The sequence below is a fragment of the Dendropsophus ebraccatus genome, chromosome 14 (genome assembly GCF_027789765.1).
Source record: "Dendropsophus ebraccatus isolate aDenEbr1 chromosome 14, aDenEbr1.pat, whole genome shotgun sequence".
NCBI classification, from domain to species: domain Eukaryota; kingdom Metazoa; phylum Chordata; class Amphibia; order Anura; family Hylidae; genus Dendropsophus; species Dendropsophus ebraccatus.
The window spans coordinates 73,371,629-73,387,892 of record NC_091467.1 but is presented as its reverse complement, the minus strand read 5'-3'; the positions used below and the strand labels follow the sequence as shown (position 1 = coordinate 73,387,892).

Below are 16,264 nucleotides of genomic sequence, written 5' to 3'. Positions count from 1 at the left end.
TTTTTTTTAATCTGATCATTTATTTTTGGTCATTAGATAAATATTTAGTACATGATATTTCTATCACCCCTGCTGTGTTATGAGGTTACTTATAGGATAAAAATGTATAATATAGAATAATATATTATTTTACTATTTATACTATATTTATATTTTACTATTTTATATGCATCGAAAAATCAATCAATCAATCAATCCCCAATAATGTCCGGATCCCTGGATGGTGGATTTTCCAGCCTCTTCTGGGGATGGTATATAGTATATAGTATATAGATCAGCATTCTCCAGAACCTCCACATAGTGTCGGATGGGAGTTGTAGTTACCGGGGACCCTGCTGTGGGCTCTGGCCGGGGAGGAGTGCCGCTCTGGAGGTAGTGACAGCTGGACTTGGACTTGATTCTATTCTGTAGTATTTCGTCGTAAATCTCGGAGTCCTCCACCTCCATCTTCTCATCCGGGTTATAATGTGATTTATTTACAAATAGTGATGACATTTAGAGGATTGAAGGCCAAGGAGGGGGGGGCTATGGAGAAGAGGGACCTAATCCCCTATATGTGTCCTCTGTATAGGGGGGTGCACACCGTATATCATCCTCTGTATAGGGGGGTGCACACCGTATATCATCCTCTGTACAGGGGGGTGCACACCGTATATCATCCTCTGTATAGGGGGGTGCACACTGTATATCATCCTCTGTATAGGGGGGTGCACACCGTATATCATCCTCTGTATAGGGGGGTGCACACTGTATATCATCCTCTGTATAGGGGGGTGCACACTGTATATCCTCCTCTGTATAGGGGGGTGCACACTGTATATCATCCTCTGTATAGGGGGGTGCACACCGTATATCATCCTCTGTATAGGGGGGTGCACACTGTATATCCTCCTCTGTATAGGGGGGTGCACACTGTATATCATCCTCTGTATAGGGGGGTGCACACCGTATATCATCCTCTGTACAGGGGGGTGCACACTGTAGATCATCCTCTGTATAGGGGGGTGCACACCGTATATCATCCTCTGTATAGGGGGGTGCACACTGTATATCATCCTCTGTATAGGGGGGTGCACACTGTATATCATCCTCTGTATAGGGGGGTGCACACCGTATATCATCCTCTGTATAGGGGGGTGCACACTGTATATCATCCTCTGTATAGGGGGGTGCACACTGTATATCCTCCTCTGTATAGGGGGGTGCACACCGTATATCATCCTCTGTATAGGGGGGTGCACACCGTATATCATCCTCTGTATAGGGGGGTGCACACCGTATATCATCCTCTGTATAGGGGGGTGCACACCGTATATCATCCTCTGTATAGGGGGGTGCACACTGTATATCATCCTCTGTATAGGGGGGTGCACACCGTATATCATCCTCTGTACAGGGGGGTGCACACTGTATATCATCCTCTGTATAGGGGGGTGCACACTGTATATCATCCTCTGTATAGGGGGGTACACAATGTATATGTCCTCTGTATAGGGGTATACAATGTATATGTCCTCTGTATAGGGGTACACAATGTATATGTCCTCTGTATAGGGGGGTACACAATGTATATGTCCTCTGTATAGGGGTATACAATGTATATGTCCTCTGTATAGGGGTACACAATGTATATGTCCTCTGTATAGGGGTACACAATGTATACATAGAGAAGGTGTATGCTTGTGTGTGTGTACATATATATATACATGTGTGTGGTATACAAAGCATGTATAGAGAACATATTCTTCTCATCCCCTGCATGCATTACTTGTATAGTACATAATGTATATATTGAGAAGAACATATATATATCTTCAATATCACATATATCATATATCACATCTTCCCTGGTTGAATATTCTCTACAGTCAGTCGGTTGCGCATATAGAGGAGCGTGTACACATTATAATAAATATACATGACACATCTCCTGTAGTCAGCATAGGGATATATATATATATATATATATATATATATATATATATATATATATATATATATATATATATATATATATCCTGTGTACAGCCAGGGTGAATGAATGGATGAATATATAGAAGAGTATATACACCTCCTGTACAGTCTGTATGGTTGGGGGGTGTAGGAGGCTCAATGCAAAAACAAACCAAACTTCTCCATATGAATAATATATATACTATCCTCTGCATGTATCCATAAGGTACATAATCTACAGAAGGCTATATACACCATATACATAATTAATAGAGCCTGCCTGCATCCTGGGATCGAGGGATATATATATATATATATATATATATATATATATATATATATATATATATATAATTTCTGTTATATTTCCTTGAGAATCTATCCCCTAGATGTGCTCTGCATTCCCAGCATCACGTCCCTACAGAAGACTAGTGACTATATACCCTGTCCTACTGTCCTAGACAGACTCCAGAGATCTATAACATGTATCCTCATGGGGTAGTACTATATACCGGCCACTGGAGTTTATAAGTGAAGGCATTGTGTGTGTGTGTCTATGGGATCAGCCTATAACAAATGACTCCTCTAGCACTTCAGATGGCATGAAGGAACAGCCCTTCCCCTTAGGGGTATCCTGGCATCAGCCCTGCCCTCAGGGGTATCCTGGCATCAGCCCTGCCCTCAGGGGTATCCTGGCATCAGCCCTGCCCTCAGGGGAATCCTGGCATCAGCCCTGCCCTCAGGGGTATCCTGGCATCAGCCCTGCCCTCAGGGGTATCCTGGCATCAACCCTGCCCTCAGGGGTATCCTGGCATCAGCCCTGCCCTCAGGGGTATCCTGGCATCAGCCCTGCCCTCAGGGGTATCCTGGCATCAGCCCTGCCCTCAGGGGTATCCTGGCATCAACCCTGCCCTCAGGGGTATCCTGGCATCAGCCCTGCCCTCAGGGGTATCCTGGCATCAGCCCTGCCCTCAGGGGAATCCTGGCATCAGCCCTGCCCTCAGGGGTATCCTGGCATCAGCCCTGCCCTCAGGGGTATCCTGGCATCAACCCTGCCCTCAGGGGAATCCTGGCATCAGCCCTGCCCTCAGGGGTATCCTGGCATCAGCCCTGCCCTCAGGGGTATCCTGGCATCAACCCTGCCCTCAGGGGTATCCTGGCATCAGCCCTGCCCTCAGGGGTATCCTGGCATCAGCCCTGCCCTCAGGGGTATCCTGGCATCAGCCCTGCCCTCAGGGGTATCCTGGCATCAACCCTGCCCTCAGGGGTATCCTGGCATCAGCCCTGCCCTCAGGGGTATCCTGGCATCAGCCCTGCCCTCAGGGGAATCCTGGCATCAGCCCTGCCCTCAGGGGTATCCTGGCATCAGCCCTGCCCTCAGGGGTATCCTGGCATCAACCCTGCCCTCAGGGGAATCCTGGCATCAGCCCTGCCCTCAGGGGTATCCTGGCATCAGCCCTGCCCTCAGGGGTATCCTGGCATCAGCCCTGCCCTCATGGGTATCCTGGCATCAGCCCTGCCCTCATGGGTATCCTGGCATCAACCCTGCCCTCAGGGGTATCCTGGCATCAGCCCTGCCCTCAGGGATATCCTGGCATCAGCCCTGCCCTCAGGGGTATCCTGGCATTAACCCTGCCCTCAGGGGTATCCTGGCATTAACCCTTGAAGCCTGGGCAGCATTAGAGCCCTGTGTTGTGTGAACATCCAGCTGTAATTGCAGTCATAGATGATAATAACAATATAATAGACTCCTGGGAGAGCTGCAGCAGCAGAGGGGAGGCCTGGCTGTGTGGAGGGCTGCAGCAGAGGGGAGGCCTGGCTGAGTGGAGGGCTGCAGCAGAGGGGAGGCCTGGCTGTGTGGAGGGCTGCAGCAGAGGGGAGGCCTGGCTGTGTGGAGGGCTGCAGCAGCAGAGGGGAGGCCTGGCTGTGTGGAGGGCTGCAGCAGAGGGGAGGCCTGGCTGTGTGGAGGGCTGCAGCAGCAGAGGGGAGGCCTGGCTGTGTGGAGGGCTGCAGCAGAGGGGAGGCCTGGCTGTGTGGAGGGCTGCAGCAGAGGGGAGGCCTGGCTGTGCGGAGGGCTGCAGCAGCAGAGGGGAGGCCTGGCTGTGTGGAGGGCTGCAGCAGCAGAGGGGAGGCCTGGCTGTGTGGAGAGCTGCAGCAGAGGGGAGGCCTGGCTGTGTGGAGAGCTGCAGCAGAGGGGAGGCCTGGCTGTGTGGAGGGCTGCAGCAGAGGGGAGGCCTGGCTGTGTGGAGGGCTGCAGCAGAGGGGAGGCCTGGCTGTGTGGAGGGCTGCAGCAGAGGGGAGGCCTGGCTGTGTGGAGGGCTGCAGCAGCAGAGGGGAGGCCTGGCTGTGTGGAGGGCTGCAGCAGAGGGGAGGCCTGGCTGTGTGGAGGGCTGCAGCAGAGGGGAGGCCTGGCTGTGTGGAGGGCTGCAGCAGAGGGGAGGCCTGGCTGTGTGGAGGGCTGCAGCAGAGGGGAGGCCTGGCTGTGTGGAGGGCTGCAGCAGAGGGGAGGCCTGGCTGTGCGGAGGGCTGCAGCAGCAGAGGGGAGGCCTGGCTGTGTGGAGGGCTGCAGCAGAGGGGAGGCCTGGCTGTGTGGAGGGCTGCAGCAGAGGGGAGGCCTGGCTGTGTGGAGGGCTGCAGCAGAGGGGAGGCCTGGCTGTGCGGAGGGCTGCAGCAGCAGAGGGGAGGCCTGGCTGTGTGGAGGGCTGCAGCAGAGGGGAGGCCTGGCTGTGTGGAGGGCTGCAGCAGAGGGGAGGCCTGGCTGTGTGGAGGGCTGCAGCAGCAGAGGGGAGGCCTGGCTGTGTGGAGGGCTGCAGCAGAGGGGAGGCCTGGCTGTGCGGAGGGCTGCAGCAGCAGAGGGGAGGCCTGGCTGTGTGGAGGGCTGCAGCAGCAGAGGGGAGGCCTGGCTGTGTGGAGGGCTGCAGCAGCAGAGGGGAGGCCTGGCTGTGTGGAGGGCTGCAGCAGCAGAGGGGAGGCCTGGCTGTGTGGAGGGCTGCAGCAGAGGGGAGGCCTGGCTGTGCGGAGGGCTGCAGGGGGCCAGGCCCAGAACCTTCCTCCAGCCTCATGCACCAATGGCTCCTTTGTTAACTCTTTCCCTGGAGATGGATGAGAGTTTGGGGAGTTCTGCTGCAATAACATCCGCCTGTTTGTGCCTCAGTAATGACATCTCTCACAGTTTCCAGGCTGCATGGAGGAGCCTCCCTTCCCAACCATTGTGCCCCTGAGCCCTGTGCTTCCTGACAGTGTACTCCTCTCTGTGCAGATAGTCAGCTGGACACAGGGCTATCAGCCTGGCATCCTGTCCATTGTGTGTAATATACAGGAACCCTGCACTGTGTATAATATACAGGGACCCTGCACTGTGTATAATATACAGGGGCCCTGCACTGTGTATAATATACAGGGACCCTGCACTGTGTATAATATACAGGGACCCTGCACTGTGTATAATATACAGGGACCCTGCACTGTGTATAATATACAGGGACCCTGCACTGTGTATAATATACAGGGACCCTGCACTGTGTATAATATACAGGGACCCTGCACTGTGTATAATATACAGGGACCCTGCACTGTGTATAATATACAGGGACCCTGCACTGTGTATAATATACAGGGACCCTGCACTGTGTATAATATACAGGGACCCTGCACTGTGTATAATATACAGGGACCCTGCACTGTGTATAATATACAGGGACCCTGCACTGTGTATAATATACAGGGACCCTATATCTATCTATCTATCTATCTATCTCCTATCTATCTATCTCCTATCTATCTATCTATCTATCTCCTATCTATCTATCTATCTATCTATCTCCTATCTATCTATCTATCTACCTATCTATCTATCTACCTATCTATCTATCTATCTATCTCCTATCTATCTATCTATCTATCTATCTTCTATCTATCTATCTATCTATCTATCTATCTATCTATCTATCTCCTATCTATCTATCTATCTATCTATCATCTATCTATCTCCTATCTATCTCCTATCTATCTATCTATCTCCTATCTATCTATCTATCTACCTATCTATCTATCTATCTCCTATCTATCTATCTATCTATCTATCTCCTATCTATCTATCTATCATCTATCTATCTCCTATCTATCTATCTCCTATCTATCTATCTATCTATCTATCTATCTATCTATCTATCTATCTCCTATCTATCTCCTATCTATCTATCTATCTATCTATCTATCTATCTATCTATCTCCTATCTATCTATCTATCTATCTATCTCCTACCTATCTATCTATCTATCTCCTATCTATCTATCTATCTATCTATCTATCTATCTATCTCCTATCTATCTATCTATCATCTATCTATCTCCTATCTATCTCCTATCTATCTATCTATCATCTATCTATCTCCTATCTATCTATCTATCTATCTCCTATCTATCTATCTATCTATCTATCTCCTATCTATCTATCTATCTCCTATCTATCTATCTATCTATCTATCTATCTATCTCCTACCTATCTATCTATCTATCTATCTATCTCCTATCTATCTATCTATCTATCTATCTATCTATCTCCTATCTCCTATCTATCTCCTATCTATCTATCTATCTATCTATCTATCTATCTATCTATCTATCTCCTATCTATCTATCTATCTATCTATCTATCTATCTATCTATCTATCTAGCTATCTATCTATCTAGCTATCTATCTATCTCCTACCTATCATCTATCTCTGCATCCATCTCTCCTGTTATATAAATATTCTGCATTGAAACATTGTAAGAATTTCTGATCAGCTGATCCTCCCATCCTCTCCAGCAGAAAGAGAAGCCCCAGGGGGCAGTAAGTAATTGTCCTATTGCCTCCAATGTGGCCTATTTCCTGTTCCTCCTGAGGTGATGGTGGGCAGGATCTGGGTGGAGGGGGGGGGGGGGGGGGGGTTGTTGTGTGATCAGGGGGGTGTCAGGTGTCAGGGGGTTTATTATGGCCCCTTCCTGTCCTCATCACCTCATATAGGATGAGTGGGCAGCTGTGACAAAGGACCGACACCTCTCCTCTCATTGTCACCAGCCATTCACTGCCTGCACCTCCCCCACATAACCCTGTGTAGTGTTAATGACCCCCACCTGATACTGAACCTCACCCCCATCTCATACTGACCCTCCCCCCATCTCATACTGACCCTCCCCCCATCTCATACTGACCCTCACCGCCATCTCATACCGACCCTCACCCCCATCTCATACTGACCCTCCCCCCATCTCATACTGACCCTCCCCCCATCTCATACTGACACTCCCCCCCATCTCATACCGACCCTCCCCCCATCTCATACCGACCCTCCCCCCATCTTATACTGACCTCACCCCCACCTGATACTGACCCTCCCCCCACCTGATACTGACCCTCCCCCCACCTGATACTGACCCTCCCCCCACTTCATACAGACCCTCACCCCCATCTCATACTCACCCTCCCCCCATCTCATACTCACCCTCAGCCCCATCTCATACTGACCCTCCCCCCACCTGATACTGACCCTCACCCCATCTCATACGACCCTCCCCCCATCTCATACTGACCCTCACCCCCATCTCATACTGACCCTCACCCTCATCTCATACTGACCCTCACCCTTACATAATACTGACCCTCACCCCCATCTGATACTGACCCTCACCCCCATCCCATACTGACTCTCACCCCTATCTAATACTGACTCTCACCCCTATCTAATACTGACCCTCACCCCCATCTCATACTGACCCTCACCCCCATCTCATACTGACCCTCACCCCTATCTGATACTGACCCTCACCCTCATCTCATACTGACCCTCACCCCATCCCATACTGACCCTTACCCCCATCTGATACTGACCCTTACCCCCATCTGATACTGACCCTCACCCCCATTCCATACTGACCCTCACCCCCATTTCATACTGACCCTCACCCCCATCTCATACTGACCCTCACCCCCATCCCATATTGACCCTCACCCCATCTCATACTGAGTCTCACCCTCATCTCATACTGACATCATCCCCACCTGATACCGACCCTCCCCCCACTTCATACTGACCCTCACCCCCATCTCATACTGACCCTCACTGCCATCTCATACTGACCCTCACCCCTATCTCATACTGACCCTCACTGCCATCTCATACTGACCCTCACCGCCATCTCATACTGACCCTCACCCCCATCTCATACTGACCCTTACCGCCATCTCATACTGACCCTCACCCTCATCTCATACTGACCCTCACCCTCATCTCATACTGACCCTCACCCTCATCTCATACTGACCCTCACCCCCATCTCATACTGACCCTCACCCCCATCTCATACTGACCCTCACCCCCATCCCATATTGACCCTCACCCCATCTCATACTGAGTCTCACCCTCATCTCATACTGACCTCATCCCCACCTGATACCGACCCTCCCCCCACTTCATACTGACCCTCACCCCATCTCATACTGACCCTCACCCCCATTCCATACTGACCCTCACCCCCATCTCATGCTGACCGTCACCCCCATCCCATATTGACCCTCACCCCATCTCATACTGAGTCTCACCCTCATCTCATACTGACCTCATCCCCACCTGATACCGACCCCCCCCCACTTCATACTGATCCTCACCCCCATCTCATACTGACCCTCACTGCCATCTCATACTGACCCTCACCGCCATCTCATACTGACCCTCACCCCCATCTCATACTGACCCTCACTGCCATCTCATACTGACCCTCACCCCCATCTCATACTGACCCTCACCGCCATCTCATACTGACCCTCACCGACATCTCATACTGACCCTCACCGCCATCTCATACTGACCCTCACCCCATCTCATACTGACCCTCACCCTCATCTCATACTGACCCCCACCGCCATCTCATACTGACCCTCACCCTCATCTCATACTGACCCTCACCGCCATCTCATACTGACCCTCACCCCATCTCATACTGACCCTCACCCTCATCTCATACTGACCCCCACCGCCATCTCATACTGACCCTCACCCTCATCTCATACTGACCCTCACCCCATCTCATACTGACCCTCACCCCCATCTCATACTGACCCTCACCCCATTTCATACTGACCCTCACCCTCATCTCATACTGACCCCCATAACCCACAGCACAGGGTTTATAATGGATCCGCATTGCGAACCTCAGCCTCCTCCGCATTTCATATGAATTCAAATAATCCCAGTCAGTATCCACAATGGCCGCGAGGCCTGCCCTTCCGTTATATCCTCTCTCTCCGTATTGTGTGCCTGTCACATTGGTCCCCAGATTGACGGGATTGTAATATATATTCGGCGGCAGATTAGTGGATGATATTCTGCTATGTGCCCTGAATGGGGGTCTCCAGCCCACATGACCACCAGGCTGCCTGCACTGCCTGCTCCCTCTCTGGATGCTGCTCTCTCTCTCTCTCTGGATGCTGCTCTCTCTCTCTGGATGCTGCTCTCTCTCTCTGGATGCTGCTCTCTCTCTCTGGATGCTGCTCTCTCTCTCTGGATGCTGCTCTCTCTCTCTGGATGCTGCTCTCTCTCTCTGGATGCTGCTCTCTCTCTCTGGATGCTGCTCTCTCTCTCTGGATGCTGCTCCCTCTCTGGATGCTGCTGCTCCCTCTCTGGTTGCTGCTCCTCCCTCTCTGGATGCTGCTCCTCCCTCTCTGGATACTGCTCCTCCCTCTCTGGATGCTGCTCCTCCCTTTCTGGATGCTGCTCCTTCCTCTCTGGATGCTGTTCCTCCCTCTCTGGATGCTGCTCCTCCCTCTCTGAATGCTGCTGCTCCTCTGCTTTCACATCAGACAGGTTACATTGTAAATGAGGAAAAGAGCAAGAAAGAGATTCATGACAGAATGGACGCAGAGCCCGGCAGCTACAGCTATCTATCTCCTATCTATCTATCTCCTATCTATCTATCTATCTATCTATCTATCTATCTATCTCCTATCTATCTCCTATCTATCTATCTCCTATCTATCTATCTAAATCCAAGAATTTTGCGGCACATCCGTATAGTGAAAAAAAGTTGTGGTATTTATTGGTACAAATTGTACCAATAAATACCACAACTTTTTTTCACTATACGGATGTGCCGCAAAATTCTTGGATTTATTTAGTGGAGATTTTTATCCAATCTCCGTTGCTTGGCACTCCAGCACTGGAACTGGGAGTGCGCTCTATTGTGGACATTATCTATCTCCTATCTATCTATCTATCTATCTATCTATCTATCTATCTATCTATCTATTTATCTATCTCTTATCTATCTATCTATCTATCTATCTATCTATCTATCTATCATCTATCTCCTATCTATCTATCTATCTATCTATCTATCTATCTATCTATCTATTATCTATCTATCTATCTATCTATCTATCTATCTATCATCTATCTCCTATCTATCTATCTATCTACAGTATCTCCTATCTATCTATCTATCTATCTCCTATCTATCTATCTATCTATCTACAGTATCTCCTATCTATCTCCTATCTATCTATCTATCTATCTCTAATCTATCTCCTATCTATCTATCTCCTATCTATCTATCTCCTATCTATCTCCTATCTATCTATCTCCTATCTATCTATCTATCTATCTATCTATCTATCTACTATCTATCTATCTATCTACTATCTATCTATCTCCTATCTATCTATCTCCTATCTATCTATCTATCTATCTCCTAACTATCTATCTATCCATCTCCTATCTATCTATCTCCTATCTATCTATCTATCTATCTACTATCTATCTATACAAATACATAAATTATATAATAGTAATAGGTTACATATAACTATATATGCATCTACTTAATTCATACATATCCTTCCATCCCGCCATTGCAACTTTATTTCTAATGTTTATTTCCACATACTCATACACTTAATTTCATAGATGATAGATAGATAGATAGATAGGAGATAGATAGATAGATAGATAGATAGGAGATAGATAGGAGATAGATAGATATTAAATAGATAGATAGGAGATAGATAGATAGATAGATGATAGATAGATAGGAGATAAATAGATAGATTGATAGGAGATAGATTGATAGATATTAGATAGATAGATAGATAGATAGATAGATAGATAGATAGATAGATAGGAGATAGATAGATAGATAGATAGGAGATAGAAAGATAGATAATAGATAGATAGATAGGAGATAGATAGATAGATAGATAGATAGATAGATAGATAGATAGATAGATAGGAGATAGATAGATAGGAGATAGATGATAGATATTAGATAGATAGATAGGAGATAGATAGATAGGAGATAGATAGATAGATAGATAGATAGGAGATAGATTGATAGATATTAGATAGATAGATAGATAGATAGATAGATAGATAGGAGATAGATATTAGATAGATAGATAGATAGATTGATAGATATTAGATAGATAGATAGGAGATAGATAGATAGATAGATAGATAGGAGATAGATAGATAGATAGATAGATAGGAGATAGATATATAGATGATAGATATTAGATAGATAGAAGATAGATAGATAGGAGATAGATATGAGATAGATAGATAGGAGATAGATGATAGATATTAGATAGATAGATAGATAGATAGACTGACTGACTGTGCAGTTCTCCCATGTAGCAGCCCCCCTTTGTAGTCATGTAGCCCCCTCCACTCTTTAGCACAGTTTACTTAATTCCTTGTTAAATGTAGATCCTAATTTGTATCTAAATATAAGCAGTGTGTTCACACACATCTCTGCAGCGCTGGGTTGTGTGAGGTGATCACAGAGGAGACCCCATCTGCTTTACATTAAACTTTACTTTCATTTAGCCTGAGCTGCTAATATGGAAATTATTAATAATCCAGTTATAATGGCCAATAACAATAATCCGAGCAAGTCAGGGTGCATGTCAGGGGTAAGGGGGTGCAGGGGTGATCAGAGAGAGAGGGGGGGGGGCAGGGGACAGGGTGCAGCTGCAGATCCCCCCCCCCTGGAAGCAGGAGATGTGGGGCTGCAGGAGACGAGTTGTTGCATGTCACAGGGAGCATGTTGTGATACACAGGTAATTAGTGATGTGAGGAGCAGACAGGCTGCCTGTGTATAACAACACCCCCCCCCCCAATATACAGCCCTGACTGATCACTGAAGCCTGGATCCCACAGACGACTCTATATCCACTGAGGAGGAGGACGAGCATCCCCCAAGGAGGAAGGAACTATACTAATATATATGATCTTTTTTTTTCTCTTCACATTTTAAATTTTAATATGTTAAATAAAAACGTGTTCAAGATATTATATATATATATATATATATATATATATATATATATATATAAATACACATATAGGTTTTATCTTTTTTACATTCTGAAGTATAATATGTAAAATAAATACTATATATATATGTATGTATATTTCCATCAATAAATATATATATTAGCTAATATTTATGTTTATATATGTATGTATACATGCACCTTTAATCATATCTATCATTTGTAATATATGTTTCATTTTATCCAATACACACACATATATATATATATACATACACACACACACACACATATATATATATATATATATACACACACACACACACATATATACACACACACACATATATATATATATATATATATATATATATATACACACACACACACACACATATATATATATAAATATATATACTCACACTCCACAACGCATAGCTAATCTATTATATACACATATAATCAATATTTTCTCTAATATACACATATAATCAATATTTTCTCTAATATTCCCACACACCTATATCTGTATTGTGATGACATCATCACTGTATGTTATAATCCTATATTCTATAGAAGGATACACCTATCTCCAATGTAATTGCTTTCCACCTCACACAATGGTGGTCCCCCATGCCCCCCTCGCCTACACTGCAGCCTTATTACGGGTAACATAAGGGAGCCCTTCTTGCAACAATTAATGTATGTTTAAGCATGCAAGTTAACCCCTTGCTGTCATGTTCTATAATCAGCCTGACCCTCGAACTCTACCCATCACAGAGCCCTGACAGGGAGCCTATTGTCCCCATCCAGAGGTCCAGATAAGATCAGTCCATGGGGGGAGGGGAGGCTGCTTGTGCCTGACCAGAGAAAAGGAGAGGGTTTATTACAGCCCAAGTCTTGTTAGTTATTAATTATCAATGCAAACATGGACTTTGGGCAGATCAATGGTATTGAGTGCAGCTGATGTTTGGAATCATGGACAGCTAAGTGATGGATGAGCTGCCCAGATGGGTCTGGATTGTGGAAATTCTCCTGGTGGAAGTCCATAGAGTAGGACTGGAGTCTCCCAGGGAGGAGAGGAGGATTGCGCCCAGGCGCACCCTTGTCTCCAGCTTCCAGGGACCCCCAGCCCCCTCCACTAAGTGCACAGGGAATAGACACTCTCATCACTCTGCCAAAAAACCGATTGAAAATGGCTTTAAAACAACACTTGCATAAATTATTCAGTCCTAAAAATATCACATTAAAAATCCTCCCATCAGCACTTCTGAAATCTTCCCATAAATGCGCCCTTTTGCGCATTCTATATTATAACTATGAGAGAGTGGGGGGGGGGGGGGGTAGGATTTTCTTAACAATATCACCTTTATTTTTATACCCTACTATTTCGAGCAATTCACAAGATGCACCCCGACTACAGAAGTATATACGAAAATACGCAAAAATGTCACCCCCGACTACAGAAGCAGATGACATATTATTTTTTTGGGGGGGTTGTTGAGAAATACGCAAAAATGTCGCCCTGTATATAATGCATTCACCCTGCCTCTGATCTGGCTCCCTATAAAAACAAAATGCGGTCTTTACTGTCCCTGTTTGTGGTATCAACACATAAAGGCGATTTCCTGATTTAGAAAAAAATATACGTCTTTTATCTGGTCCTTTGATTGAAAGTTTGTTTCCAAATCAAGATATACAATTACAAACCAAAGTAAAAATGAAAAGATTCGAAGCGGAAACAAAGAGTTCTTTGTAGACTCCCCACAGACAGGAACACAGGGCTCACCCGGATCACCCACACCCTGATTCCAGATCCTTGCTTTGACGCCCTTCTGAATTCACGACCTAAAAAAAACTCAATTCTAACACTCTAGCTGCATCCTATAGACACCACAGAAGAGAAAGAAAGCTGTATTAAGTCTGTATTCACTTGCCCTTTAAATATGAATTTTTGATACATTTGTAGCAAGTATGTAATTATTATAGATATATATTTTTAGCAGTTGCCAAGGATGAAGAGATCATAGAAGACCCACGTTTCATATTTGGGGACAGAATGGGCTTAAATCTATCAATATTCTAATTTTATTTAATATTTTTGCTTAAAGGTAATAAAATACAAAGCTGTAGATAAACACACACACACACACACACACACACACACACACATAAGGACAGAAAAATAGATGTGTTATGTAATGAGGAACTGAATAATCAGAACTAGGTCCTGAATTTTGGGTTATTATTTTACAATTTATTATTTAAAGTCCTAGTATTTTAGTATTTCTATATAAGAACATAAATGTTTGCTGTATGTTTCATTGTAGAGATGATTATTAGTATTCTGCCAGTGTTTGAGGGTCTGATCACTGAAGCTGAGACAGCAAATCAGGCCCTGACTTATCACTAAGTAAAAAAAAATAATAATAATAAAATAAATAAATGTATATATATATATATATATATATATATATATATATATATATTATTTATTTATTTTTAAAATAACAAATAGTAGAGAATAAAGGCACTACAAGCACCAGGTTACATATATAACAGGAAAAAAAAATTAGATTTCTCCTGATTTGATTATTTACTGAAAAGTCAATGACTTTAATTAAAAATCCATAAAAAAAAATCTATTTTATTCTTATCCAATGCAGTAGCAGCATGTATGTATATAAAGCAGACAATCGATGGGAAAATTTTTTTAAAAAAAACTCATAATTTATCTTATTTTGTAAAAAAAAAAAAAAATCTCCAGATCAAAATGTTTTTTTTTTTTTTTAAATGATCAATATTTGTCCATTAACTGTTGGGATAATATATAAATATTTGAAAAAAATTAAAGTAAGTAAAAATGTACAAACAGTAAAAAAATGGCAATAATATTTCTAATCAACCAACATAAATGTCGACTTATATTGAAATGTATTGGAAATAAAAAAAATATATATTTTAATATCTATACAAAATGTATCAGTGTGTCCAGTGTATACATGTTTGTGTGAACCATAATATTGATGTTTCCTATTTTTGCATTAACAATTCTACTTGGCTATTTTTGAATATTTTTTTTGCCCCCATTAAAAATATATGTTGCAAAAAATAAAAAAAAATCCAAATATATATATATTGCCGTGTATTTAATATGTCACGTACATGTATACGGTATCCTGCTTCGCCCCCCACCCAATTTCCTCTATTTTTTCTAATTTGTCACACTGAAATCTTTCAGGTCACCCAACTAATTTTATAACAAAGTATAAAGATAATAGGAGATAATTATATGTGACCGTATATCGAAGACACATTTATTCTAAACCTATATCCCCACCCCCCATGTGAGAAAGTAATTGCCCCCCTAAACCTCAAATGTTTTCGATAACTCGGAGTCTTTTCCCTGGCTGTGGAGGAACTGAGGCCCATTCTTCTCTGCAGAATTGTTTTAGATCAGATACACTGGAGAGTATGGAAAGACTGGCCACAGCATTGCTATATACTCCTATACACCATTACATGAAATAAATATATATATATATATATATATATATATATATATGAAATATTCTGCAGCTAATCCATCCCTCTATATCCCTAGGATTCCTTTGGGTCACCAATGGTTTGTGCCTTGTCTGCCATTTTATGTCTCATTCTGGAATGGTTCCCATAGACTGTGAAGCCATTGAGGCCTGCACTCCCTCAGATCTGGCCTCTTTTGTCACCTCCTCTTGGGAAAATATTATTAGGCCGAGAAGATTCCCCACTGCTCTAAGTTATAATGGTGTTTCTAAGGGGTCCCAGACCCTCAGCAATAAGGATTCTGCAGAAAACTGGATTTCAATGGCCTTTTCTCAGTATCTGTATTTAATTCTATAAATTACATATATATATAATCAAGATTCAACAGGTCTGGCAATAATCTTGCCAGGGTGCGGCTAGTAAATGTGAACAAAAATTGTCAATCGAATTTGAAAAACGAAGTTATTTACCAGCTATG

At 44.3% G+C, this 16,264-nt stretch overlaps 1 protein-coding gene across 1 annotated transcript in view; it reads right to left on the bottom strand.

The window, feature by feature from the left end:
* BAHCC1 (BAH domain and coiled-coil containing 1) overlaps window positions 1-16,264 on the bottom strand; it is a 111,703-nt gene that overhangs the window by 94,212 nt on the left and 1,227 nt on the right. The gene's annotated exons all lie outside the window — the stretch shown is intronic.